This window comes from Falco biarmicus, chromosome 9 (genome assembly GCF_023638135.1).
Source record: "Falco biarmicus isolate bFalBia1 chromosome 9, bFalBia1.pri, whole genome shotgun sequence".
Classification (NCBI taxonomy): Eukaryota; Metazoa; Chordata; class Aves; order Falconiformes; family Falconidae; genus Falco; species Falco biarmicus.
In genome coordinates, this window is record NC_079296.1 from 54,931,968 (window position 1) to 54,959,220 (window position 27,253).

General features: G+C 41.8%; 2 long non-coding RNA genes across 3 annotated transcripts in view; both read left to right on the plus strand.

Moving 5' to 3' along the window:
* Window positions 1-22,096, plus strand: part of LOC130155466 (uncharacterized) — a 35,098-nt gene extending 13,002 nt beyond the window's left edge. For both annotated transcript variants that reach the window (XR_008824085.1, XR_008824086.1), the window contains 3 exons: window positions 8,752-8,948; window positions 10,185-10,293; window positions 21,862-22,096. This is a non-coding gene — a long non-coding RNA (uncharacterized LOC130155466). The remainder of the gene's footprint in view (window positions 1-8,751; window positions 8,949-10,184; window positions 10,294-21,861) is intronic.
* Window positions 22,097-23,589: 1,493 nt separating this feature from the next.
* Window positions 23,590-26,914, plus strand: LOC130155176 (uncharacterized). The gene is made up of 3 exons (XR_008823937.1): window positions 23,590-23,802; window positions 25,700-25,813; window positions 26,620-26,914. It is a non-coding gene; the product is annotated as an uncharacterized LOC130155176 (long non-coding RNA).
* Window positions 26,915-27,253: the final 339 nt, after the last annotated feature.

Sequence of the window (27,253 nt, forward strand, 5' to 3'; positions counted from 1 at the left end):
AGATGCTTCTAAAGATAATGAATACTGAGACAATATAAATACTAACTTCTGTAAGTAGTTTGCTTGCAGCTATTACATTAAAGCATTATAATGTATCTGAGAGGAGTTTAGACCAGTGGTCAAGGCTGAATAAAATATTGTGATAAGATTTGGTGAAAAGATTAATTTGCAAGGTCACTAGCTTTTTTTGAGTGAATAAGAACAGCAACCAACAGCACTAGCAGAATAACTCAACTAGCTAAAAGTTATAGGTTACAGCACATGCAGGTAGAACTCTAGAGGGAGAGCAAATGTCACTTTCTGAGCCAAGCAGCCCATCTTGTTTAGCAATATGTTATTGCTTCGGGATTGCCATGCAGTGGGTTTGGTGTTTGAAGTTTTTGAACATGAAGTTTACTAGCACCTTAAGACTTGAATTTAGAAATATTGGTAGAAAACAACCAACTTACTTGCTGCCATGCTATAGATGTGTATGACTATATAGCTTAACCCCTCATATGGAAAGTTCCTTTTTAAACACGAAGAGTTTGAGTCTCAGGGGAATAAACCATTGTGTAAAAAGCATCCTAAATGGTCCTTTTCTTATCCGTGGTCAGACAGTTCCAAATCTCTTTGTACATTAGCTTAAATAAGTTTGCAGTACTTGCTCTGGAGGGGCTATTCTATGATGATTTGTTTGGAAACAGTGATTTGGGAAAGCAGAAAAAGTAATGTGAATTTTGGCAGGCAATTATGTCATTTTCATAGATATTTGAAATGCCCTGGCTTTCAAGATGTGTCATGCGATGTGATGCATAAAATAAAAAAAATCAAAACTATGCATTTCACCAGTTTTAACTATTCTGGATCTGAGAACAGTTGGATTGAGATGTGAGGAAGGTGTTATTTCGTAAAATTAAATTCAAGTCAAAAAAATTCACACTGAGATGAAAGAAATGGTGGAGTATTTAATATCTCATTGATTTAAAAAAATAATCATGCACTGATAGTGAAGTGCATCAAACATAACAGAACCCATACTATTTAAAGCTGTTCTGTATGATGTGATGGAACTTGTATAATGCAGTAGTTGAATTAAATAGGACTTATGGCAGTCCCTTGTGGGCATGGGTAGAAGAAGTGCCTTACACACTGTTGTGTCTGAACTCTCCAAGAAGAGTGCATTATAGCCTGCAAACCTCTTTATCTTTGGTCTTTCCCACTGAGAAATTAGGCAACATATTTATATGCCAAGTCCTCTGGCACAGAGGAGAGGCTTCCTTATAGTTATACATAGAAAAAGTGTTGGAGAGCCACAGCAGTGCATTAAACTTATTATAGGTGCAAGAATTAATTGACAATGTTAATGAATTAACAATCGACTGTTAGTTCCGGTGCTTCAGCCCATTTTTTCTGTATTGTTTGGTATGTTAGCTTTGCACTCTCCTACTCCGAAATGCACTAACTGTACCGACTGACTCCTGCTAGAGGGCAAAGGGACAAAGGTGTCTTAAATCCTTCACACTTGGGTCTCACAGCAAGAGTTGGGCGTTTGGCCACAGTAATTGTTGCCTCTGTAAGTAGGACTATGTCTTTCCTCATCTATGTTGCCACTTCCCCTGGTTTATTACTTTCTGTGGTTATTGCATAGTGGTCTGCTCCTTCCCTCTGTAAAAACAGCATGTAGTACATCAGGAGTAAAGCTTGGCAGATCGAAAGTCTCCATTATTGTACTCAGATCTGCCTGAGAGTATGACTAACCCAAGTACTGCCTAGTAAAATTGTGCTTCCCTTCTCTCTCTCAAATTCCCTCCTGGAGCTGGCGGGAGAGCTGCCCTCTCTGTTTTGCGCTGCAGTGAGCTGCCTGTGCTTGGTTCTGGGCAGAGGAGGGGGTGCAGCAGCTGAGCAGGGATAAAATGCCATCTGATGATGCAACCTGATCTCTTGACCTCTTGCAATGTTTGCAGCTTCTGAATTGCAGTTAACAGAGCTGGAGGCACACTCAGTAATGTGTAAAAGAAGGGTCCTTGTCAAGCAATGAGGGTTGGTCTTGCTGGCAGTACAGAATTTTAATTCCAATTAATAGCAATGAATGAAGGACTTGTGACAGACAGATGTTCAGGCCAGAGGAGAAGGGGTGAGTCCACTGGTGCCTTACTGCAGCACTGTCACCTCCTCTGTGAAATGAGAGGGGACCTTCTGCATTGCCTTTGCTGGCTTTGGGGAAGGCCCTTAGTAGAACAGACCGTCTCTTTAAAAATGTTCTCCCTGATGTATCTCAACCTGTGCCTGCACAGCACTCAGAAGAGTATTGTAAAAGTGCCGTGAAATAGGGAACTTAAAAAATATTTTGATTCAACTCTACAATAACTTTTTAGTATGTCTCAGCTCCTGCATTTGAGCCAAATGAGGTTGGCTTTGGAATAACAAAACCTAAGCACATGTTGTAAAAAGGCAGGGAAAAGAAGTTGATATTTAAGATTCTTTGCATTTATGCTTTGATCCAAATCTGTAAGTTTTACGATGCAGTCTTCCTGTAGAAGCATTTTGTTCAATGATACGTTGCGCCTATGGAAACAATATTGGTTTTAACTTCTACCGTATATTCAACATGTCAACAAAAGGAGCATCTATATTCATAGGCTACAGAACTGAGTCTTAAATTTTATTGCTTGTTTTTCAAAAGGTCCATTTAATTGTGTGAATTCCTTGTCTCTTTCTGCTTTCCTAGAAATCCATGCAAGTTTAGCAATGTCACCACTTGTTGCAGTCGTATTTAACTCAAACTAACTCATAAGCTAGCCTAGCTGGCAGAAGTATGTCAGGTTACCAGCAGTTTATATTGGTTGTTTAATTCAACTGGAGACACTGATGATCTAGGTTTTCATAATCCAGGAAACAAACTACTTTGTTTTAAATAGGGAAGGGAAGGGCAGGGCAGGGCAGGGCAGGGCTGTGATAAACTTTCTGTGGTTAAATTTGTTTACAGAGATGATGGTCAGTGCCCCAGGTGTGTGTACTCAGGTGTAGATTCTTTGGGAGGGAAGGAACATTGAGAGGCATCAGTGATGACTGAACAGGTTTAGAATCCCCTTGCTCTCATTACACCATCATTTTCTGACCATGTATATAAAACATGGTATAAATTATAAAGCATATATGTGTTAAACCTTTATATTGTAAATGCATAAGGTTGGATTGAGGCTGAAGCAATTCCTGACTTTCAGGGCTTGACTTTGCCACATTGGTGACATCATATTGGAGTAACTTCTATTTTGAGGATAGACAATATAAGTACACGTACACAATGTTGTTAGTGGTTAAACTCTATTCTGTTATACACAGAACTGTATGTCAACTAAATATTGTGTATGTAATATAATACAATATAGCTGAGCTGAAATTTGGAGGAAAGGAGTTTTTCTCATTTTCTTTTGGTGAATCTGAAGAAAATGAACAGAGTTACAGAAAAGACAAGTTTCTCCAAAATACTTACAAATATTTCATCTATTCACACACAAAAAAAATGTAAATACTAATTTTCCATGCCAGCGATTCTAAATGATATATCTATTTGCATGTGGGTTAAGCCTGCAGGTTCACATACTGCCGTGCCTATTTTAAACTCTTACGGGAATAAAGTACCAGGGAACAGTTGGTCCCATGAAAATTTCAGTGTACTTATTTAAAACTCTTCCACAGATCTGTTAAATTCATCAGGTTACAGAAGTCACAACCCCAAACTGTATTTCTCAAACAATTTTTGATTTATAAAGTTCTTAATTGCACAGTTATTTTGTGCTAATATTCATGACATTGGTGTAATTGAAGCAGTAATAGCTTTCTCTTCATTTAATGCCAAAACAAAGATGAAACACAAAACCCCTGTGGGTGCAGATTATTGCAGGCACAGATGGATAGTGTAGAAATTGTTGAAAGATGAGATTTATGATGTCCAACATTGTCTCAGTGGTCAAAAAAATCTTGAATATAAAGTTAATCCTTTTAAATAATTGACATGATACTTTTTAGGTAGTGTGCAATGTCTGTTTTTTATATATATGTATATTTAATCTGCCATTGTTATTGAAATTATACATTGTTTCCCAGATTTCAATTTTCTAATGCCTAGACACTTGATCTTTGGTGTTCCTTATGTGATTTCCAGATTTTGAGGCTCCAGATGCATTCACACACACACACACACACACCCTTTAGTGATAGTTTAAGAAGTACCATTTTCCAAGACAAGTGTTCTGGAAAAACTGCTCAAGCTTGCCTGTCAGAGCTTTCAGAGGAGACTTGGAAAACAGACTTACATCCTGAAGATGGTGACAGCTTGGACAAACTGGAAAATAAGCTGTCTTGGGCAAAAAGAGGAATCAAAATTCCTGCTTCCCTAATTTGCCTTTTTATTAGGAAAACAGCAGGGTAACAGAAAACAATCACAGAAGACATCCTCCTCAATGCCTGTTGGCACCAAAATAACAGTCCTTGTTCATAATGGCTGGATCCTTGTTAGCAACATTAACAAGGTTTTGAGGCTTCTAGCACTCTTCCTATGCCTGACTCCCACCTAAAAGGCAGTGGAAAAAGATCCTTTTTTTCTTTTTTTCTTTTTTGGTTGTTTTTTTTTTTTTTTCTCCTCCCCCCCCCCCCCCCCCCCCCCCCCCCCGAGCAAAGGTATTTCCCAATATCTTGTTATCAGTAACAGGGTAATGCAGGTGTGCCAGGAAGGTAGCACAGGGACTGGTGTTTAAAAGGCAGTACCTCTGATAACACACTTACTTCCACTCTGCAGCTGTGAATACTTCAAAAGTTAGGTTAGTAATATTTTTTAGGTGTTGAATGCCAAGAGAAAAAACATGAAGAAATTTTAAACTGATCTTTCATAAAGTGTTTTACCTGGAAAAAAACCACCCCTCCAGCATCAAGAAATCTGGCATTAATTTTCCAGTGCTGTGCTCTACCCTAAATGTTGTGTTTCAAAGATACTGGGTTTGGACATCAGTCACAAAGATTGTTTTGTACTTCATACAGCATACAAATCTGCTGATAATTGGGGAACACTTTCATTTCACCCTTTTTTCCCCTGGAATTTATGGGTAAACACAAAAAATGCACATGAAGCCTGGTTTGTATGCAAAAGTTATGTGCTAATCCATTTTGGATGGGCAAGTTCTAACGTCTGTTTTTGTAGACCACTAATGGATGCACCCATCGAGACATGCACATGTATGGACTGTGCCTTCAAACTGTCCTTAAATGTCCTTGAAAATCTGATTCACACTGAGCATAGGATTTACAAACTTCTTGGTGCAGAAAAAAATTTAAGTTTGCAGTAATTTATCGCAACTTTTTGATGTGATTACCTTTAAAATACGTAGGGTGCTTAAAATATTTAGGATAACACATAAAATATCTTTGCACATCAAGAAGGTGCATAATTTTATTGATGCTTCAAGTAAATGCTTTCACCCATGCACAGCCTGGGCAGGAATCTGCCCTTGGGTAACCTCACAGGCATTGCTGTGTTGCGAGGGTGGTACAACGGACATCGACGAGAGCTCTTCTCTTCATGAGATGTTCTTGCTTGGCTTCATTTATGCCATAGGCTGACATAGGAGTTGCTGGAAAGAACAAGCCAGATTCCTGCAGGATTTACATAGAAAAGTCCTAGCAATAGGCTCGGGCCAGCTGTGACCAATTCTGAACTAATGCTGTGGGGAAGAGGCAGGGTGAATCCAACTGGGGATTGCCAGGAGAAGCAGGGTCTGGAGCTTAGGTGGATGGGCTGCAAAGCCTACGCTTCGACCAAGGTTTGAAGTGCAGAAGTGAATTGAAAGAAAGCAGATAGGTTCATGGGTTTCAACACATTAATTTTTGATGTTCACATACTTCATCTGTGCCACACAGACGCCAGAGATTTAAAATAATTGTGGAACGGATGCCTAGAAGCAGAAGGCACGTCACATTGAGTTCCTTTAGTGGGACTGAATCATTATTCTTCTTTATTGTACTTTCCTGTTACATCAAATGTAAATGGACATGAAAGGTGTAATTTCCTTGGAGACTGAAACAATATTTTTGTCACGTTTGGCCCCGCATCCTGCCATTCTGTCTCCCTCTCTGCCTGATTTTGTCATGTGTCTGTCTGAGCTTTCCATTGATAGTTACATAATTGCCTGAAGCTCTACTAATTAGTAATTAACATTCACTTTTGTCTTCTGGTTATTGAACCAGTTTTATTTGCGGGCTCTGGCAGAGCTGCTGCCTGTGAGGGTGCTGAGATGGGTTTCTTGTAAAGCAGAACTGTCACTGTTCACTAAAGGTTGCTCTGTTGAGCCATCTTCAAAGCAAAGTTGGTGCCTTGGCTGCTCTGTGCAAGTGTTCCCCCTGGAAGACTCTCTTCCCTTTCCTCCCGAGCCCTGCTTTGCAATAATGACCAAACAACAGCCCTGTGAAATCATTTTCCTAATGAGGGTGAAGCGTGTGACCCTGGATATCGCTTTGATCTCCTTAGTAAGGTTAAGCACAGTTACTCAAAACGCCATTTAGGTGTATAATTTTGCTGGCTTGTTCAGGTGTAAACCCAAAGAATTTGGTGCCATCAAAGTCTGTCATAATAAACTAGATTTTAAAAAGTAGGTATGGTTGTATTTTCAAAGCAAAGATTGCTGAATATCAAGGGTCTAGAGTCAGAGAAATTCTAAATCTCAGCTGAAACTGCTTTGGGGAACATTTTTGTGCATGATTTGTGTTGAATTGAGGCTATTTTTATTTTCCACACGAGGGAGATTCTGTTAGGAATGCTAATGCAATATTAAAACAATATAAGCTGAATGATTTTCTCCTTCCCAAGTAGTTCTGTTGGTGAATCTTTGCTGTAGTATCTGTGCTAAGTATGATTCCTGTTCATTAAACATAATGACACAACATTAGAAGTTAAAATAAATGCTGTGCAGGGGGACCTGGGAGACCGAGGCTCTGAGTTTGCTTTCTGCATTTCACTTAAGTACATTTAAATTCTAAATATTTATTCGATTTGCATTTTCTTGCTTTGTTTCAGAAAGCTAGATAGAGCCTTCTAAAGTTAATGCAAAATTCCTGTTGGCTTCAGAATATTTTGGAATAGACCCTAAATAAAGATGCACTAATCCTACACTGTGGGGTTGCACTGCAGCTATGAAAGGATGTTATTTATTTGTAGGGTTTTTATTTTCTGTTGCCTAAGATGTCACTATAGTTGTCTGGAAAAGTATACTTTCTCACAACTGTAGACTCATGCCAGGTATAAAATTTGCATTATGATTTCTTAGTGAAAAGGTTCAGAGAGTCCGTTGTCACAGAACTGAGCTGGAAATCCTTGTAATGACAAAGCTTCTCTGACACTAAGACTAGGCAATCCTATTTAATTCCCTACCTTGAGATTTATTCTGCTCTGCCAGTGGAGTAGCTGATGTCTTTAGTCACTTAGCAGCAAGTTATGTCAGGAGCATTGTGGAAATGGGAGCAAGAAGAGCATTGGTTTCTTTTTTTGAGAGTTGGTTTTCTTTGGAAGGAAGACTTGCAAGAGTTCAATTTCTTGGTGTATTTAAGGGTCTCCAGATCTTAGTTGTACCCAAATGGGAGAGTCCTCCTCTGTTGACAACTGCACCATCCGTTTCTTGCCTTGCAACAATGCCACAATTCGTCTGATGACCCAAGAATCTAATTCAAGGAGCTAAACTGGCAAAAACATGCCTGCTGGTTTTGGAGGGCAATTTTTTCTGAAGCAGGTGTCAGTGGGATGAGGCAAGCGCCAGTGCCCATGGCCTGTGGTTGGACTGGCTCAGCTGCACCATAAAGCTACTCCTTAAGTCAAGTCTAAGCCATAGCTTAGGGCATTGAGCCATGAGTATTTAATCTTCAAAAAATGAGCTTAGAAGAGAAAACACTCCTGAAAGCACGTTTTTAGTAACTGAGACCAAGCTGTGAGGAGCAAACCGTTCACAGGCTCTGGAGGTGCAAAGGCACTTTCTCCAAAGGCAGGGAGCCTTGTCAGAAGTTCCCAATGGTGTCATTGCACTTACCTCAGTCTTCCATGGCGATGAGATGCATAACAGAAATTTTATCTTGGGAAAGAGGGACCGGTTTTCTTCTGTGCTATGAAATGCTCCATTTTACAGTAGGAAAAACTGTAAAAGATGTACTGAGGAAGATGATCTCGATATGCAGCTTGTACAATCTGTAAAATTCATCAAACGTTATGCAAACTACTCATATGGAAAAGACTTCATAAGCTTTATTTATATATACCTAAATAGATATATATGTGTGTATTATCACCATAATACTTATTATATAAAAAGTGTGTTAAAGTGTTTTTTTCAGAAGCCTGTTAGAAATTCATTACTTTCCATTTTCTTGACATATACTGGATGTCTGTCTTCAGCTTTTTTAAAGTTAGTTATCTGCAGCTGTTCCCCGCTTTGAATTGTTTTCTCTTTGAAAAGGATGTTTCAGTTAAGGTATGGAGGAATGATTTGGGGAACATAGATAGTCTCTTCTGTGTGGGGGAAAAAATCTTTAAGATTTTTTTATCTGCCAGGATTATGTTTCCTTTTCTAGAGAATTGGTCATTTCAGTCTTTTGGCTAAAACTAAACTGCTCTATATTCTATGTTATTTAGGAGGTGTTTAGCAGTTATCATGAAAAGAAATGACCAAAGCAGCAGCATACCTGCTCTGCAGCATGCAACTTTTGTTTTGTGGTCTCTCACTGTGCCTGCAGGTCACAGTCACCAGAACCTTCCCAGCGTGAGGAAGCGGTGGTTAGCGCCTGAATTTCCCAAGTTGCCAAGGTCAACAGCTGCAATTTATCGATACTGAATTTGAGAGACAGCTAAAATAGGTACCTTTGGACACTGAAATCATTCTTCCTGGCCCACCGTTGGATAAACGCAGATCGATACCTCTGCATAACAAAAGGTAGTGCAGGTTGCCATGGGCTTGGCAAATATTCCAGTTGCTCCAAACCCAGGGTAGTAATCCTCAGCGGGACTTGTGCAATGCATCACACTGCTATCATTTTTCTACCTAGCAGAAAGTAATAGATGAATATTTTTTCATTTCCAATATAAGAATCAAAGCACAGAATATTTAAAACTATTTTTGCCATTTTATTTTAAATTATATATTATTAGATGCTATTAAAACTTTTATAGCTTTTATAACAACTTTTGGTTTTGTTTTTAAGCCTTAGAAAAAATACCCCTAGGTAGACAGTAATTTGTAATGATTTTTCTTTTTTTCCAACTATTTCTGAATTTACCATACAATGCATTCTAAGCTTCAAATACTTGCCCTTGTATTCTGTAATGTTTTAAAAATATTGAAGCCATTTATGTCAAAAGTATCCATCAAACTTTTTGCCTGCAAGAAATTCAGATAGGGCTGTTACTTTTGTGTTTCACTCATACAAATTAGATGTCACTGTCAGCAGAAAATATCTATTTAGTATGGTAAAATACCTTTCACTTTCGAGCATTTCTGTAAGACCTGTCTGTTTGCAGGACGATGTAAGTGCAGTAGGTATATTTAAGAAAACAGTGAGTCTGTAAAGCAAGGCACATGGAGTGAGTGTTAGTTCCATGTTTGTCAGTGGATGGCGTTGAAGTTAATGTTTTTAAATAAAGGAAGGAATTTTTGTTGTCATGTGCATTTTTATGCTCCAGTCCAGTTTGTGCTTTGCCCCTTGTTGTTCTGGCTTTGCCCAGAGCCCCCTCCTTGGCAAATGCTGGTGGGGAACCAATCTCTGCTGTTTTGGCTGTGCCTTGCTCTGATCCTCAGGCTCCCCCATCACTGGTTTTGGTTCAGAGCTGGCACAAAAGCCACTGGCTGCAGATAATAACCAGTGGAAGGAGAGTCACAGGGGAATAAGTAGCTGGGAGCTGGCCTGTCAACTGCATCATCCTCCGAGCTTGTTTTTCCCTCATGCTGTGAAAGTCTTCATTTTTGGTGGTTCCATGAGACAGCGTCCCATCAGCTGCTGCAGAACACAGACTTGAAAGAAGTCTCTTCTCCTCATTTCTGTTCATGTTTCCAGGAGTTTTCTTCAGTGCTTGCTGTGGGATGAATGTGGACAATAAAGGGGACTGCCGTACAGAGGTGAAAATATCAACTGCACTGACAGAAATTATTTTTTTTTTTATGGTTTACTGGCAGCATGAAAAGCAGAAGGTGAGGTTGTATCCCTCAACCAAAGCCCAAAGGCGTTGTACTCCCACTCTGAAATACCAGTATGGACCACATGGCAGAATTGGGATCTGGCAATGTAAGTTCTTGTTAGAAAATAAAATTCTCCTGTACCTCTTATGTCTTCCAAAGGCAAAGCCAGACCCAAGTTGCCAGGGTGAGCAAGGACTTGCTGCTTTTCTTTCCCATTTCTGTTTTTTCACATAATTTCTTGTTTTCTCAGATCTTTTCTGTCTTTTCCAACTGTCTTATTTCATTTCCTCTAATTTTTTCACATTTAGTGCCAAGCACTAATTACAAAATTACAAAAGTACCTTTTGCCTTTAGTAGGAATAATATTGATTCTCTGTTTCCTTTCTTGTGCCTCTGTCTCCCTGATTTCTGCTCTTTATTAATTCACATCCACAGTTTTAATATAAGAGTTGGAGATGGCCAGGCTGGAGTGGGCCTGGCTTGAAGTTCAGAGGCAATCAGGTCCAGTCTGACTCAAAGTACTGATGATTTAGTCTCTTCACAGTCCTGGTGTCCTCTGCAGTCTGTGTCTACCTATTACCCATCTTTTACAGTTAAATGACTCAGATTGCACAGGAAACCCCACTTGTAGCCTTCAAAGATGTTATTAATCATGGGCAGTGTCTTTCTGATGGTCCCATATGCTGTTTATGGGTTTACACACCCATCACTGCTTTTTAGTGGTTGTTCAAATGGTATGGCTTGCCTTTATTTTTAAATGGGTTAGATACATTCACCCAATTGCTTCCAATTGAGAGCAGTAACTTTTAATTGAGCTGTGATTAGCTTCTTAAACTACCTGAATCTGGTGGCAGAAATACAATGCACCTTTTGTTAATTAGGAAATTGATTGCTTGGTTGTGCATCCCTGGTGGTAAATATGATGACCTTTAACATGACAGTGGATCGGTGGATCGATAGTTCAAGGGTTTGATTTCTTTGTTTTAAAGCAATCAGATGTAAGCATACCCTCCCCCACTGCAGAAAAAAATAAAATAAAATGGTTTGAGTAGATCTAAGAGTTTTACACAGGCAATGTTGCATTGCATCCCTTCTTGGTGCTTCTGAGCGTATATTTAGACTTGGGTTGCTGAAAATCAAAATATGATGCAGAAATGATAACTTCTGCCTATAAACTTATTTTTTATTATCTTAGGGATGTCTCTGCCTCAGCATTTTTATTTTCTTTTTGCCTTCAGGAGAAGCTGACAGATGTATATGTCTTTAGAAACACCAGAATTGAATACCTATGGAGTAATTACCCTAGGCAGCTGTAAATGATCCCTCTGCCTACCCCTCCCACAAGTATTTCAGCTTAGTGAGTTGTATTATTTGTGTTTTCACTGAAACTGAACTCACTTGTCTGAAATTCAACAAGATGTGTTGCCTCAAATTGTACTGGAATATTTTATGCGCTTTTGTGTTCAGAGCAGATGAAGAAAGCAAAGGGAACTTGCTGCCGTTGTAGAGCCAATTACCCTGTGCCTTAATTGGCGGTCCTGGGTGAAACACTTCCTGCACCAGCTCTAACGCTTTCCCAGTACTGGACTGTAATCTACTTTAGGCAGCATCCTGATAACATCCTCTTATGCCATGGACCAAAGCTATGCAAGGCTGGTGCCTTTCCAAATGATTGCCTTGTCTTTATAAGGAAACAGTTAAATCATGTGAAATCAATCACCAATCTAAGTCCCACGATCTTTTGGGCTGCTTTGTTGATACACATTTCCAAGTCTTTTGCCCAAGTTTTCAGGAGAAAAAAAAAAAAAAAGTGATTAGTCATGTGGTTTAGCTGCTTCCTTTCTCAGCATGAAGTTTCTGAAGGTAAGACATCCCTAAATTAGCTCACCAGTAACTCTGTGACTTACCCAATAGTCCTTGTAGTCCTTGTCAGAAATCTCTCTATACAGAACTTACCTTGAAACTTGTGCCCGGTTGTTGTTTTTTAGGTAAAATTAACTTACATAGCTCCTTTTTAAAAACTATGCTCGTTCTAGTTCCTCAGAGGACCTGGTACAGTGGTTTGAGCAATGCAGAGGCATGGCTGGTTCTTCCTATTAAGTCTGTGCTCCTCACAGTGGCTTGAGGTCTCTTCAATATTTTACACAGTGATATCCCTCAAAGACCTGCCCTCTTGAAAGAGCAGGCTGAATCTGAGGGCAAGGAGCACAGTAATACAAACTCGAATGACCTCCTTCCAGCAAATTTGAACTTTCCAGTTCAAGTGGAAGTATGTTTCTGCTGAGACTGGTAATGTTTTGTCCTTCTTTCTATAAATCAGCCCCGAATTATGCAGCAGGATGTTCAGGAATCTCAGTGCCTGAAATGGGTAAGAATGACAGGGACAGTTACTGCTAAACTATCAGCTCTAAAGAACCTGTCTATATTCAGGTTTTTTTACAGACCAAAGCCATCATTGTTTTACAGCAGGCCAAAAGCTTTACTGTCCCTCACAGAAAGACGGTTCCAGTCCTGTTCTTAGGTATATACTGCAGAGCTACCACATGAACAGCCCTGTATATGGATGAGAACATTGCTAATTCAAAACAGCCAAGAAAATGCACGCTGCTCATCACTGCTTGTGGAAGACTGCTGCTCTGCTGAGTCACTTGAATGCCTCAGGTCCCAACTTTTACTAGTATTTATGTTCCACTGTATTTTATAATTGCTGTTTCAGTTTGAGCGTTAGAGTCACTTATGGAAAGACAAAGTTTGAATCAATAGGTATTGGTTTAGAAAAAGTCCCAGATGGAGAGCAAAAGGTCTGACAAACATGCCTCCTTCCTGCAGACCTTCAAGGTAAGATGGGTTCCCTTCACTGAAATGGCCATATTACAAACTTTTTACATGTTGTAAATTTTTAAATCTTTTTAGCTACAAATGCTTAAGTCATAAATGGGCTGAGCAGTCTGCAAAATATATGAAACGTGAATTTATATATGGGAAGTGATCTCTGGTGGGATGCCTGCTGGGGGAGGCTGGGGTGAGCTGGAGTTCTGCAAAATTTACTGACCTGTATGAGACCAAAGCAACCAGGGGATGCAGGACCTTTTCATGTGGCTTTTCTCTCTTACATCTGCTAGCGTTGGCAGAGGTGTCACACACTTCTAGTAAAAGTATTCTACTTATATAGGGGAAATGGTCTGTCTTTCAGAAAAATCATAGATAACCATCAGCAGCATCTCTGTCATGTATAGGAACTGCAGAGTCATCCACCACTGAAAGAGCATATAACAAAACATTTTTCTGACACAATCCAGTTTCTGGATGTTTCTTTAACGTTGTGCTCCCAAAGATCCATTTCAGTGGTCACTTATCACTCGTAATTACAGGTCTATAATAAGATATGATAATTCCCTGTCATTGGAGGCGTAGTTCTGATGATGAAAGGGTAGAAGACTTTGAAGTGAAATAAACAGTGAAAATATGATCAGATGGAAGATAAATGAGATCCCATAGGAGAGAAAAAATTGCTGGCACATTATACTTTTAACTCCTGAAGCCCTGTGTGCTGTCTGATCAGCAGTGAAGGAAAGATGTAGTTTGAGGCTCAGGTTCAGGATAACGGATCAAAGCAGACTGTTACAGGTGCTGTTAGACGAAGAAGACTTTATGTTAGCTAGACATCATAGTGGCTGGACATCACCAGTGGTTTGAGTCTGGGTATGTCTTTGCACAGGTTTTTTAAAATAGGATCTTCGTTCAACACAATCTGTTTCATGTATAAATGTTAAGTCTTATTTAGTTGATGTTTTTAAAATTACTTACTATTTGTTATAGTTAAGATTAACCTTTCATATCTGATGCCTTACAGATATTAACAGTTTATCTGCACTCAGGGCCATTCAAGGAAAACTGCAGTTTGAAATAGTTTCATACATTTCTTCTCCAAAGACTTAGATGAGACTCAAAGCTAAAATAAATGTGCAGAAACAACATCGGCATTTTGAAACTCAACATAATTTAGAGCATATTGCATGATTGAATTACAACCTAATATCTCATAATTTTTCCCACTTGTCAGAAAAGGTCATGCAATGCTGTAAACAATCAATAGTTTTCATGTCTAAAACGAAGAAGTTCGAACAGTTTTTCATGAGCTGTGAAGGTTAAATGAGGCACTTGCCAAGATCTATTGAGAGCCATCCAGGCTTTACATATTTTATAGTATGCTTAGTGGCATACTCATTACCATTACCATTAATGGCTTATGATTAATCAAAAGAATTTGGTTTAGATCTTGCACATGGGAATCATATAATTTATCTCATCTTCTGGGGATTATCCCGAAGAAAGTGCTATGCGAATGAACTTAATGTACGCTGGAGTTTATATGGCATGTTATGTGCAGCTGTGCCAAACGTTATAATCTAAGAAAGAAAAATATGCGCTTTGTGTATAATATCACAGCATTTACATTTGCACAAAGCTTTGGTTCAGTAATTCTTGGTGTGTCTCTTGTAAACCACCATTATTACAGGCATACGGTTGGCCGTATAGAAAACACTGTAGACTGAAACTCGGCAGTTGGCTTGTCATGACTGGGGAGCAGATTAGATTTTGCCAGTTTCGGGAGATACTGGTGTGGTTGTGCGCTTGCACTGTGTAAATATGTATGTATTTATAAGGAGGCTTGGGTGTTTGACATAGGAAACGGCAGCTGGGATCTTGCTTCAGCAGCAGCGGGTTCACAATGGCCTGTACGGTAGGTCTTCAGAAGCAGCAATGAGTGTACCTGTGGTCTCACAGGGAGAACAAAAACCCACGCGTGGAAATAGTGGATGCGTGCAGACTACTCCTCGTTAGATCCTTTTGCCAAATTCAGGGCTCAGTGGGAGCTGGGAAAGCAGAGCCATCTTCCACTGGGGCCAGCGCAGAGTCGGGGTGCAAGGGGAAAGGCTCTGACAGAGGCAGGTGACAAGTCTGCAAGCAGACCGTCCCGGACTTTGCCGAGAGACACGGGCCTCCAGCATTTCCCAGATGGAGATTTTGCCAGGAGAAAAGAGCCAAAAGCTGCTCTACCCAGGAAGAGATGCCGTCAGGCAGCTCAGCAGCTCCTGCCTCTCGCTGGGGAGATGGGTCATGATCATCCCACTCTGCACTGAGTGCGGGCTTTGCTGGGTGCCCAGAGGTGTACAGGATACAGCCATTTCCCCAAAAATGTCAGTGTGGTGGTGCTCAGAAAGTGGAAAAATGACATGTTGTCATATGCTACTTCATTCCAGAGTGGGCAGCAATAGGAGTGGATATAGTCACAGGGTACATGAAAAGTGCTGTGTCTCAGCTTTTAAGTAGAGCAGGTTTAGTCACTGCATTTGATTGATATCACCCAAGAATGCTTTAAGATGTGTTTATGTCAACCCTGCAGTGTGGAGGTGCCTGGAGATGCCTGAGTCAACCCCGGCACTGGGCTCAGGACCGTGCTGCTGAAGTCAGTCGCCCCCACTGCCCTCCTGGCGCTGCACCCTGCCTTTCAGCCATTTATCAGGCTGGGTTTTGCTGTTGGGAGGAGAAGTTAATGCCTGCTCCAGTGATAGCAATTGTTCTGCAGCTCTGTCCTTGCCTTTGAAAATAAGGCTTAAAATATTGTCATCAACCTGGATCTTAGCAGAGTACAGATGATAAGGGATTAGCAAATAAAGCAGGGCATCGGTTTGGCCACAGGGTCAGCTTATTGTCTAATCCTCACTATCTCCATCTCACTTTCTGTAGACAGGGAGGCTAATATCTGTTTATGGATCTCCTGGGGTCTTTGGGAGGATTAATCACTGAGTGTTCCTAACCTATTTTTTAAGTGCCAAGTATTATGAGAGATTTGTGGGGACAGCGTAAAGTAATAAGCATCATGGCAAAACCAACAAGGTCTGATACGTTCACTCTCTATTTTCTTCAGAAGGGTTCAAGAAATTCGATTGGATGAACTTCATTTTACAGCTTAGGATTTAATGGTGACCAAGGAGCAGCACAAAGTTGTAGGTAACCAAACTGATTTACTTTGTGTCTGCTCAACAGGAGTGGTGCATGTCTAGTTTCTGATTTCCAGTCCGGAAAGCCTACTGCACCTGTTGATAGCACACGTCTCCATCCAGATCAGGCTCTTCCTATCCGTATCTCTTAGATCCAGAGGTATGAGATGCCCAAATGCTCTATAACAAGTTACCAGGGACTAGTATTTCTCTAATTCCAAAAAAAGAAATAAATAATTGAAGAAATGCAAATCAATCAAAGTTTGTACAAACTCTCCCCTCTCTCTGCCCCGGTAAATAAGTCTGAAATGCTCTTTGAGCCTTAGAGGTTGCAGAAAGCCCAGGGACACACCTGAACCTGAGCTCTTGAGGAACATCAACTCAATTCTGTTCTCAAATTGTCATTGCACAGGGATGGTCTTTATTCTTAAACACCCAGGAATTAACTACTTACAGCAGTTAATTTTAATATCAAAGGCTTGCAATAATATGTTTGAAGATTATAACCTTATGAGGCCTTTGTAGTGCTATGCAGAGAAGTGGTTATGAAATTTTTTTTCTAGGAAAACCCCACTTTGTCTAATGTCAAAAATCGTAAAGAAGATGCAAGGGAAAAGATAAACCAATCTTAACCTGGAGCACCAGTGTCAGTTTTCCCTGTTTGCTCCACACACCAAGGTTGTAGGATGCCCACACTGGCATCAGGTAGCTGGGCTATAAGGCACTTTAAGTGCAGGCGGCACTGAGCTCCGTGCTGCAGTATTTCCCTAGTCCATTAATAGTAACCCTGTCTGAGCACCCTGCAGCCTTCAACGCCTACATTTCATGTACAACACTTTGGGAGAAATCCAGAAATCAGGGAAGCCACTGCCATGGGGGGCCTGGGGTTCCATCCTTAGGGTGAGCAGTCTCTCGTCAGGGATTTGGGCTTTGCACAGTGCCTAACCAAACAGTGGGTTGTTGTCTTGCCATGATGAAAAGAATACAGTGTTTTGCTTATAAATGAGATTAATTTAAATGTGGTGTAACCCCCATCAACAGTCACTTGCCAAGGTGATCATCCAGTGCAGATGCGTTCCACTGGCTGAGTGGAGAGACTTAAGGTCCACGTAACCCAACTGTGTAGCATCCTGTGACCATCTACACAGGTAAAGGGCACTCATCCTACCTGACCCTTAAGGCAGAATGGTGGGCACTTGTCCGAGAGTCAAGGCTGCAGCTCTGACTGGGGGGTCTGCGGTGGCTAATGCCTCCACCCAGATGGAGTTGCTGCAGGGGGAGGCTGTAGTGCAGACCTGAGGCTGCAAGACGTACCTGGACCCTTCTCCTGGGGCAGGGACAGGCAGCAGACCTGCCTGAAGAAGGTGTGCCTAGGTGGAAACCTCCTGCAGCCAGTGGCTGAGCTGCAGGAGGTGGTGAGGAGGCTGTGTAACCTCTGGGAGGCTGGGAAGGATTTAAATAGTTGCTGACAAGTGCAGTCTGCAGTGGACCCCACAGCCTGTGGCCAAGCAACCCAAAAATCCCCCACCGGCACACACAGCCAGGAGAGGGGCCAATAATGCAGAAGAACGGAAGCTCACAACGGCAAGGACCTGCGGGAGGAAGAGACATCGCCCAGAGCCCGAGGTGCCCTTGCAGAACCACTTCTGCCCTCTGCAGAATGAAGAGCAGAGACCCATCACATCAGGAGGGACACTGCAGCTGACTAAGGCAGCCTGATCTGCTTTACACTGAAGTTACCAGGGGAAAGAAATCTCAGTCCATCCCCCTCCTACCAGGCTGATGCCAGTGCCGGCAATAGATGCCCAGCACCTGGAGAGGAGTCACAGGTCAACAGGAGAGCACCTATAGAGCAGCACAAAGGTAGTCCAGCCTCCCCAGCTGGTAAGCCAGCTCCATCAGGGGCCCAACCAAAATGCTCCATACAAACACACATAGCATGGGGAATAAACAAGAGGAGTTGGAGGCATGTGCAGGCCTGCAGGGCTATGACCTTGACTGGCATCACAGAGATGTGGTGGGATGGCTCTTATGACAGTAGCATTGGGAAGGAAGGGTAGAGGGTTTTTATGAAGGACAAGCAGGGGAGATGAGGAGGGGGTGTTGCCTTCTATGTGATACAGGATAGTGATAGAGGAGCCCATGAGGAGGGGTGCTATGCTGGACCTTGTTGTCACCAACAAGGAGGGGCTGGTGTGGAATGTGAAGCTGAAGGGCAACTTAAAAGGGCTGATGAGAAAGCTGGAGAGGGGCTTTGTACGTGGGCACGTGGTGACAGGCCAAGGGGGAATGGCCTTAAGCTGAGAGAGGGGAGATGCAGATGAGCTGTGAGGCACAAATTGTTCCCCGTGAGGGCGGCGAGGCGCTGGCCCAGGCTGCCCAGAGCAGCTGTGGGTGCCCCATCCCTGGCAGTGCTCAAGGCCAGGCTGGATGGGGCTGGGAGCAGCCTGGGCTGGGGGGAGGGGGCCCTGCCCGGGGCACGGGGTGGGACTGGGTGGTCTTTAAGGTCCCCTCCAACCCAAACCATTCTGTGACTCTATGATGAAAGGATTTTTTTTTTCCATGAGAGGGAAGCAGTTGATTAAGCAGAGAGAGGGTGAGCAGGAAGGCAGAAAGTTCATCTATCAAAACTGGCTCTTTTCAGATGTAAGACAATGGTCTTAAATGACTTTCACAATTTGCTAAATTTGCTGATCCTATTTTTCAGTGAATAAGAAATACTGATTAACAACATCATGATTCATAAATAGCCACTGAAGCTATGAAAGCCTGGTATGGAGTTAAAAGGAAGAGTCCATGCAGGGAATAAGCCTGTGCCCTTTTAACAGCTTTGGGCATCAGTGTAAAGAGTCTTTGAACCACTGTTAAAGTCCTGCAACATCTGTTTTCTTAACACCATGAGCAATTGAGTTTTCTCAGTACCTGGATTATTCACTGTGACAAAAAGAAGACATTTTTCTTTGCCAATCAGCCGAAACGTCCTTGTTGGGGCAGGAGCTGTGCGTGCCAGCAGGATGAGGGTCTGTCCCAGAGCACTTTCAGACACCTCTTGGAAATGAAGTCAGTGGAAACTTTCCCACATACAGGCACGCTGACTTTGGTATGAGCTCAAAACACTGTGAATTTTGAGACCTCTGTGTATTCATTTTTTTTTTTGTTTGTTTTTTTTTTTTTTTGTTGTTTTCTTTCTCTGTAATTTTGCAGTGGAAAAGGAGGTGGCCGAGCAGGCATCAGGAGAAGTGAATGAATTTATTGGACTACTTGCACACTGTAATGTTATTCCGCTACCAAGGATGGCAGCGTAAATCTCAGACAAAACAAATTCATTTTAGAAAGGTTATATATATGCAGATTATTTGCATCCCAACCCCTGTGTGTGCCTCCCCCGCCCCAATAAACAAACAGCTTTTTTGTCCTACTGCAATCTCTGAGGATATTTGCAGAGATAAACATGCACTGAAGTCCTTGCAGAATGGAGCATTGAATGGGAAGCAAAACAAAAACAGGAATATTGTCACCATCTTTCCTGTTTAAAAAGAATAGGTACTAAATTCTCTCTGTTGAATCAAAAATACCCTCCTGGACCAGGTCCTGGCTCTGCACTGTCTAGTTTCTCCTGCTCAGGAGCAGGACACATTTTTGGGGGACATCAAGGTGAAATCAGAGTGACTGTGCTTGGTAAAAATTGCAGAACCTTCCTTTTTGAAAATGCCTGCCACTATGGCTATAAGGATTATTTTTAGAATAGATACCTTACCTCCTCTTGAGATGGGGGGGAGGGGGGAAAAATCCCCAGCCTCAAATCCCAAGCTGGTAATGTGTCATATCAACCAACAAAAGCCCCCAAAACAATGTCGGAATTATTCCCAGCAGTAGCTCCACTATTGAAACAGGAGCTCCAAGAAGGCCCTTAGAGATTTTATTTTATTCTACTTTATAAGGCAGGAGATCAGGCAAGGAAATGAAGAATACCAGCTTAAAAATCTCCAAAAATAAATTATAAGGCTATATCCTCCCAATTTTCACTCTGAGCATCTGGGTAGGGTTGGTCATAGAGTAGAAAACCAATGCGAGGAAAAACCTGTGAGTTCCAGGGAGACTGCAAACGTGTCTTTGAAGCTCATTGCATCCTCTGGGGGCCATGGGGTGTGCAGCAGGACAGCGGGCATCCCTGACCCGCAGGCAGGAGGAGGGCTGGACCTAGGGGCAGCAGTGCCACTGACTGCCACCTTGGACATCTCAGGCTACGGTTTGCTGTTGTCTTTTACGACACAGATCTGAGTGTCTTCTGTCACAATATACCATGTTATTAACAGCAACTGAATATTGTTAAGTAGAAGTAGTGCAAAGTTAGATGTAATGAGTTTATTTAGCAAGAACCTGTGTTCTGTGCCTACAGTTTCACCATCCTCATCCTTTACCCTGTTGTAAACTGCAATTCTGGGCAACTTTTAAATGTTGATTTGCCAAAATTAAACTCCTTGTTAGGTTATTCCACATCGGAGAAACTGATGTTGTGACTTGATATTTCTTTGACTGAATCCTGCTGGTTTATATCATATTTTGGCCTCTTAGGACAGAAGGAGCAGGACATCTTTTATGTGTTTGGAAATGTATGGCCAATGAATGCAACCTGTGAAGGAAATGCTCGTATTTGCCCTTTTGGATTGTCTCCAATCTCTTTGCAGGCAAAGTTTTTAATTTTTTGCCCCTCATTGCCAGCCTCATTCTGCCTTCCTATTATTGCATTTGCTGAAAGAGCACCCGGCCCAGGGGACCCCCAGCCCCCGCTGATGAGCTCCCCGTTTGGAGTATCAGGTTCCCCCACCACATCATCAATGGGGGAAAAAAAATAAATCACTTTATCCATTAAAGTAGAAAGGAAGAAGGCTCAGACAGTAACGTGTAGCTGATGGCAAACTTTGATATGTCCCATTATAACAGTACTGTGATGAGATTCAGTTATCAATTCATTAAGTCCCTCCATCTTCGTTTTAAAAAGATCATTTTCCATTGGTGGGTGGCAGATCTTCCATGTTCTGTAATGTAATCCATCTTTTTCTAGCTCAGCTTCCAAGGCTGTCTCACTGCTGAAGGCTGATGTCGGAAAAGATTTGAGAGTTGTGCACATCGGGTTTCTGCTGTCATGATTGAATTGTCTGCTGATACATATATCGCTGTGACTCAGGAAGGAATTTACTGTGAACGCAGTCCTTCTGGGAAGGATCTTTCAGTACCAGGAGCTAATTAACTAATGCAGGTGCTTTGTTTTTTATAACAAATCTCTGCTGCTTCTGCCAAAAATTAGTCACATCTTCAGCTATGCAGATACATGAGGCTCCACTTAGCTCATCAAATCTGTACTTAGTAAACCTGATGCTGCCTTTTAGGGGTGTTTCATTTCCACAAGTGAAATGAAAGTAATCGATACTTAGTACCCCAGAAAACAGAGGTTTTTCTTCCGGTCATTCTGTGATTCTTCTTTCTAGGGAACCCATATATCTGTATGCATTTAGAGGAATGATTGCTGGCCTGGTTAGTGAGAATATAATCCTTTCAGACTGGGTTAGAGTTCTCCTCTTCTGTCTAGACTTTGCTTGAGAAGCTTCCCCCAAAATCGTTGCTTGGTATTCAGGGTGTCATGATTTAAAAATGCTTCTGATTTCCAGAAAAAATAAAATAATGAAAAAAAGATGCTAGCTGGGAAGTGATATTGGATGCAGAGGAGGTCAGCAGCTCTTGCTGAATGAGCCCATCGTGCTGCAGCTGGCATCAGAGGCTCTTGGGCTGCGGATGACTTCAGCGCTTTGCATGCTGGGCTGGGCTGCTCAACACGGCCAAGACTGACTTTTCCAAGGAGCAGTGGGAGCAATAAACAAAGACAGACTTGGGTAACTCCGGTAAGGACACTTCCAATCTTCTATTATTTTTCTATGGCAGAACAGGGAGAGATTTTTAAATGGATGCTGCATCTAAGAAATGTAAAGGTGGTTCCTCCAGATGAGCCTTGTGCTGAGCAGGGCTGCTGGTGTGGAAGCGGAGTGACGTGCTGGCCATGCTGCCTGCAGCGGCTGCCGCTTGTAGAGTGTGGGGAGCTGCGGGCAGCACCTCCTGCCTGGGTGGGAAGCAATATTTATGGAGTTGCAGTAGCAACTGCTTCTTCCAAGTAATAAATAGTTGATCTCAAAAGGTCATGATCATATATAATATTCTTCTAGTAATGCATGCACAATAAATACATAGAGTTTGCTGTGGCTGAATTTATTAAGGCAGGACTCTGGTCCTGTAAGGAGCTGGTGAGATCGGGCACTAATCCTGTGGGATGAAGGACTTTTTCTGTCAGCTGCTGGAGTGGTTGATGGCGTCTGCTGAGGGGTGCTTGTGTGAATCTGAAGTCAATGCTAAAATACTCAGCAGCTTCAGCCAACAGATCGCATGAAGAGACGCTTTAAGATAACCAGAGTTGTAAGAGTTTGTCAGCAGTTGTTACTGTGGAAATCTTTACAGGATGTGCATGCTTACAGCTGCATCTTACAGAGGTCCTCATACATAGTGACATAAGAGAAGAAACCTAACTTATTTTTAGCTGAGAAAATATGAGCCAGTAATTGGATTAGCTGGGTTTTAATTTGCACTTTTTTTCCTTTGTTTCCTCTCTTTGATCGCTAACAATATCCGTGCTGCTGGTTTACTCCAGCAATTAATTTTTAGCTTTTATTGTAATAATTATGAGTTCACAAACACTTCCGAGCAGGTATATAGGTTTACTGTATAGTTAATTCCTACATACAGTATGTGTTTATGTGAAGAAACCAAATCTTAACACAATTAACTGTTGGAACAATTTAAAATGAGATAGAAAGAACAAAGTGCTTTGTTTTACACACTCAACCAAGGTTTTTAATTGCCAGTGCTTGTGGAGCAGCATTTGAAACGTGCTCTGCCCTGCTGACCGCTCACTCAGGTTTCTGGAGGAAACATGTAGTGTCTCTAATCTAGTTTTATTTTATTTCCAAATAGCCGTCTTGGCCCACAGGGACCAGCAGCCACTGCCTTTGGTTGCTGCTCCCTCCTGGGGTTTACTCCTGGTGGTGCTGCACCCAGGCAGCGGCACGCTGGGTTTTTGGAGCTGGGGCATCCTCCCCATGCTGGGACCCAACTCCCATGCACTGCTATGGGGACCGCTATGGACTCTAGTGTCATCTAATCTTACTGAAAAGAGGGGGTCTGTCTTTGTAGATGGTGCTACCTGTTTTTCCTAATTGCTACTCGTTAGCAGAGATGTGCGTTCATCACCACACCGCTCCGGGGAGTTTGCAATTGACTGTAATAAAATAAGTAGCCATTAAAGCCACAATAAACATTTGTTTCTTTTGCTTTGCCTTCCACAAGGAGTAACACAGGAGTCGTGAGAAAATGTATGTGACTTTACCGCAAACCAGGGCAGAAAGTCCTGGTGAAGGAGGCACCTCGTGGTGGCAGCGATGGCCCAGGAAGGGAGTGGGTAGGCTGCACGGAGGGCAAAACCAGCTTCACTGCACCCCTCACACTGGGAGAGGGGCCTTTTCAAACCTGAATTTTATAAAGCCACAGGACCGTGAAAGTATAAGGTAAGCCCAGGTAAGGGATTTGGGGAAAACCCTGTGGAAGTCCCTCTCCATCTGGCTGATGCTGAGATGAGCGCTGGCACTGGTGTCTGCGGTGGGGAGCGATGTGGCGGAGGCCACCAACCCACGCTTCCATCACAGGAGGGATTTTCCACTCACAAATAGTCCTTGGCTGTGTTTTCCTTTTCTGTCTCTATTTCTTTGTGAGGATCTCACATTTATTATTGACTTTCTTTTGGTCATACTTATGTAAAAACTGATCAAATTTAATCTAGGCTCAAAGAATACAATATGGGATTTAATACAGTAATTAAAGGGACTTAGGTTCTGATTTTATCTGTAAGTGTTCAGAAATCTGGGCATCCAAGCTTCCATCTATGGAGTAACTCCAATGTTTTCATCAACATCAGCTGGAGGGTGCTATTCTTTTTAATTGCAGTGGTCAAAACAAGATGTGCATCTGTTCTGCCAGTAAACGGAATTTCATTGAGGTACAAATAACAATAAGACATCATTATGAATGATATTTAGTACTGTTAACCCTCTTAGGTTGGCGTGTGGGTGTGTAAGATGTCATTTGTCTTAAATACATTTTTGCAGAAAATTGTTTTCTTGTCCTGGCTTTTAGAATGCGGTGGATCCCTAGAGTTTCAAATGGCAGCTCTCTACCGGTGATTCAGTGATTGTTAGTCTCCTCCTCATGCTACGTTGCTGTTCCCCTCTCAGACCCAGGAGCAGATCCCACAGAAGAGAGATCTTTCTTTGATCCACCATGGAAATTAACATTCCTCCTGCTTCTTTTCGTCCCAGAAGTTAGGATGCTAGCTCAGAGCGCTTGTGGAAATAGCAATTTCTGTCTAATAGCTTGGTTATAGACATGAAGCTACGAAGTCTAATGAGCTGTACGCTCTAATGATGTCCTGATAATGGTAGAATAGAAGAGATTATACATATATATATTTTTAAATGTACAAAAGGCTAAGAGTAATGAAGTGTGGAAGAATGAACTGTTTGGGTGGAGTATCATGAACCCTTGAGTCAGGCAGCTGGGATACTTAAAAAAAATATAGGATCTTTCCCATAGTGATATTCCCTGCTATTTAAGAAGCTCATTATACCCTCTCTTAATTTTAACCCATATGATCATAGTTACTACAGATCTTAAATAACATCTGCCCTGGATAATCTGTGATAGGTTAGATCTAGCGGCACAAATTCTAAGCCTCCTAATGACATTCAGATGATAAAAATATTTTATTTATAGATTATATTACTCACCTAACTGTATACTGAAACTGAGAGAGAAGGAAAACACAGTCTGCATGGAGCTAATGCTGAGCAGATCGAAACAGAGCGGACTGAAATATTGGGTTTAAAGCAAAATACTCCTTTTGCTCAGTTCTGAGAAAAAACCAGAGATTTTTTTTTTTCCCTTTGCATTCTCAAAGCTCAGTGCTAGGAACTGCTGACAGACACTTGGATTAGAACTCTTTTGCATAAGCAACACATATTTATATGAACAACAGTAAATTGTCCCCCCCCAGCCCCCCAGTCCTGGTACCTTCAGGGGCATGGCAGCGGCCAGGCACTCGGACCAGATCTCACAGGAGTGTCCGGAGCTGCCAGGCTTTGAACGAGCTGCTGTGGCTGTTTTGTTCATGACACTTCTAAGGTGAAACTTGAGATTTTTGTTCAGACATACATTCAGATCTTTGTTGTGTTATTGGTTTTGCCCCTGTATTTCTTCCCTGTATAGGGAGCTAAAAAGGCTGCAAGCAGCCCCTTGGCACAGTTGCCCCATCATGGGATCTCTGGGAAGCCAGGGAAAAGACTCAAGTATTTTGGCAAAAAATTCTGAATAAGATATATTTTTATTTGTTTTGTTTTTTGTTGCATGCAGATCTCCTCAGAGGAAAAGAGCTCAGAGCATGTTCTTACACACCCACAAGACACTGTGATGCTTTGCAGTGGTTTCCATTGCTGTTAAAAATGCACCATAAAGCTCAAGTGAAAGGTAAAGAACAAAGTACCAAATTATTCTCCTGGACTGATGATATTCCACTTCATTGTCTAAACTTCTAAATCTCATAGGACTTTATCAGGTGTTGATATAAACTGCTATTATTATTATTATTACTACTATTATTATTACTACTACTATTATTACTACTACTACTACTACTATTATTATTGTTATTGTTGTTATTATTATTATTATTATTATGGCAAACAGATTTGATTTTCGTGAAATCTGCAAATGCTTTCACCAAATTGCTTCAGCTGGTAATTTTAAAGGGGCTGATATTCGCAGAGCTGCTGCTGGCTCCTTAACAGCCTGGACAGGCAGAGCTGTCTCTGGTTGACCCACCAAGAAGGAGTGGAGGAAAAAAACCGAATATTAATAATGAGGCCAGCTTGGTTTGCAGTGTGCTCTGGAGCTAGTTGTGTAGCCACTCAAGTGTGCTGCCCAGGGGGCATGCAAACAGAAGGGAAAAGGTTTGCAGGATGCCTCCATCCCAGCTGCATAAGCAAATGCTAATGTGCACGTAGCAGAGTTGTGCCTAAAATCATTGTGCACTGGATTTATTAATAGCCCATGTAGCTGGCCTTTAAACTCGGATCTTTTGCAGGAGCTGAGCTTTGGAGAGAAATGTTCCCCAGAAATGTTGTCCCAGAGGCCACAGAAGCCTTTTCCGAGTACTTGGACCGGGACAAGGCGATTCGAGTCTTCCTAATTCTGCCCTACATTAAGTAAATTATTTTCTGTATGAGTGCTGAACTTGCTGAGGCAATGTTTTCTTGCTCTCTTTATGTTGGCAGAGAAACATCATGTGCATAAGGACCTGCTGGGAGGGCAGAGGAGGGACAACAAGGACCTGTAGAGCACAGTGGGATGGAAACACTTAACACAGCTCTTTAATCTGGACCTTTATTCCCTCTCCAGTATCTCTTACAATGATTTATACAAGTGAGGTACAGCACTGCCAGATCTGCATGAATGCTTCTAGGATCAGAAAAAAAAAAAATAATCCCATGTGCACTTGTCATTTTTTAACTGTTTTAAAAAATATTTTATTTATTCAGTACCATTTATTTTTTGCAAGTTTTACATAAATATTTATAACCCCCTGTGTATCTTTGATATGAAAGTAATTTCTCTTATGATTCTTGCTCAGGAAATTACAGCCTTCTCAGCAGATATTAGGGAATCCCTTGCTCCTTGTATCCCTTCTTCCCCCTGGCCTTGTGTGGAGGAATAATTTCTTTGGTCCCTTCTGAGGGTGACAAAGTGCAGGCGCAGCCCCATTGTCATTAGCGCTAAATGATGTGTTATGCCTTCTGGATTTGGAGCACCTCTTAACTTATTAGCATCTCAAAATCACTATGTAACGTAACCAAAGGGCCAGGCTTTGCTCCAGGGAGTGCCAGGGCTTGATGGCAGTGATGCTGGGGG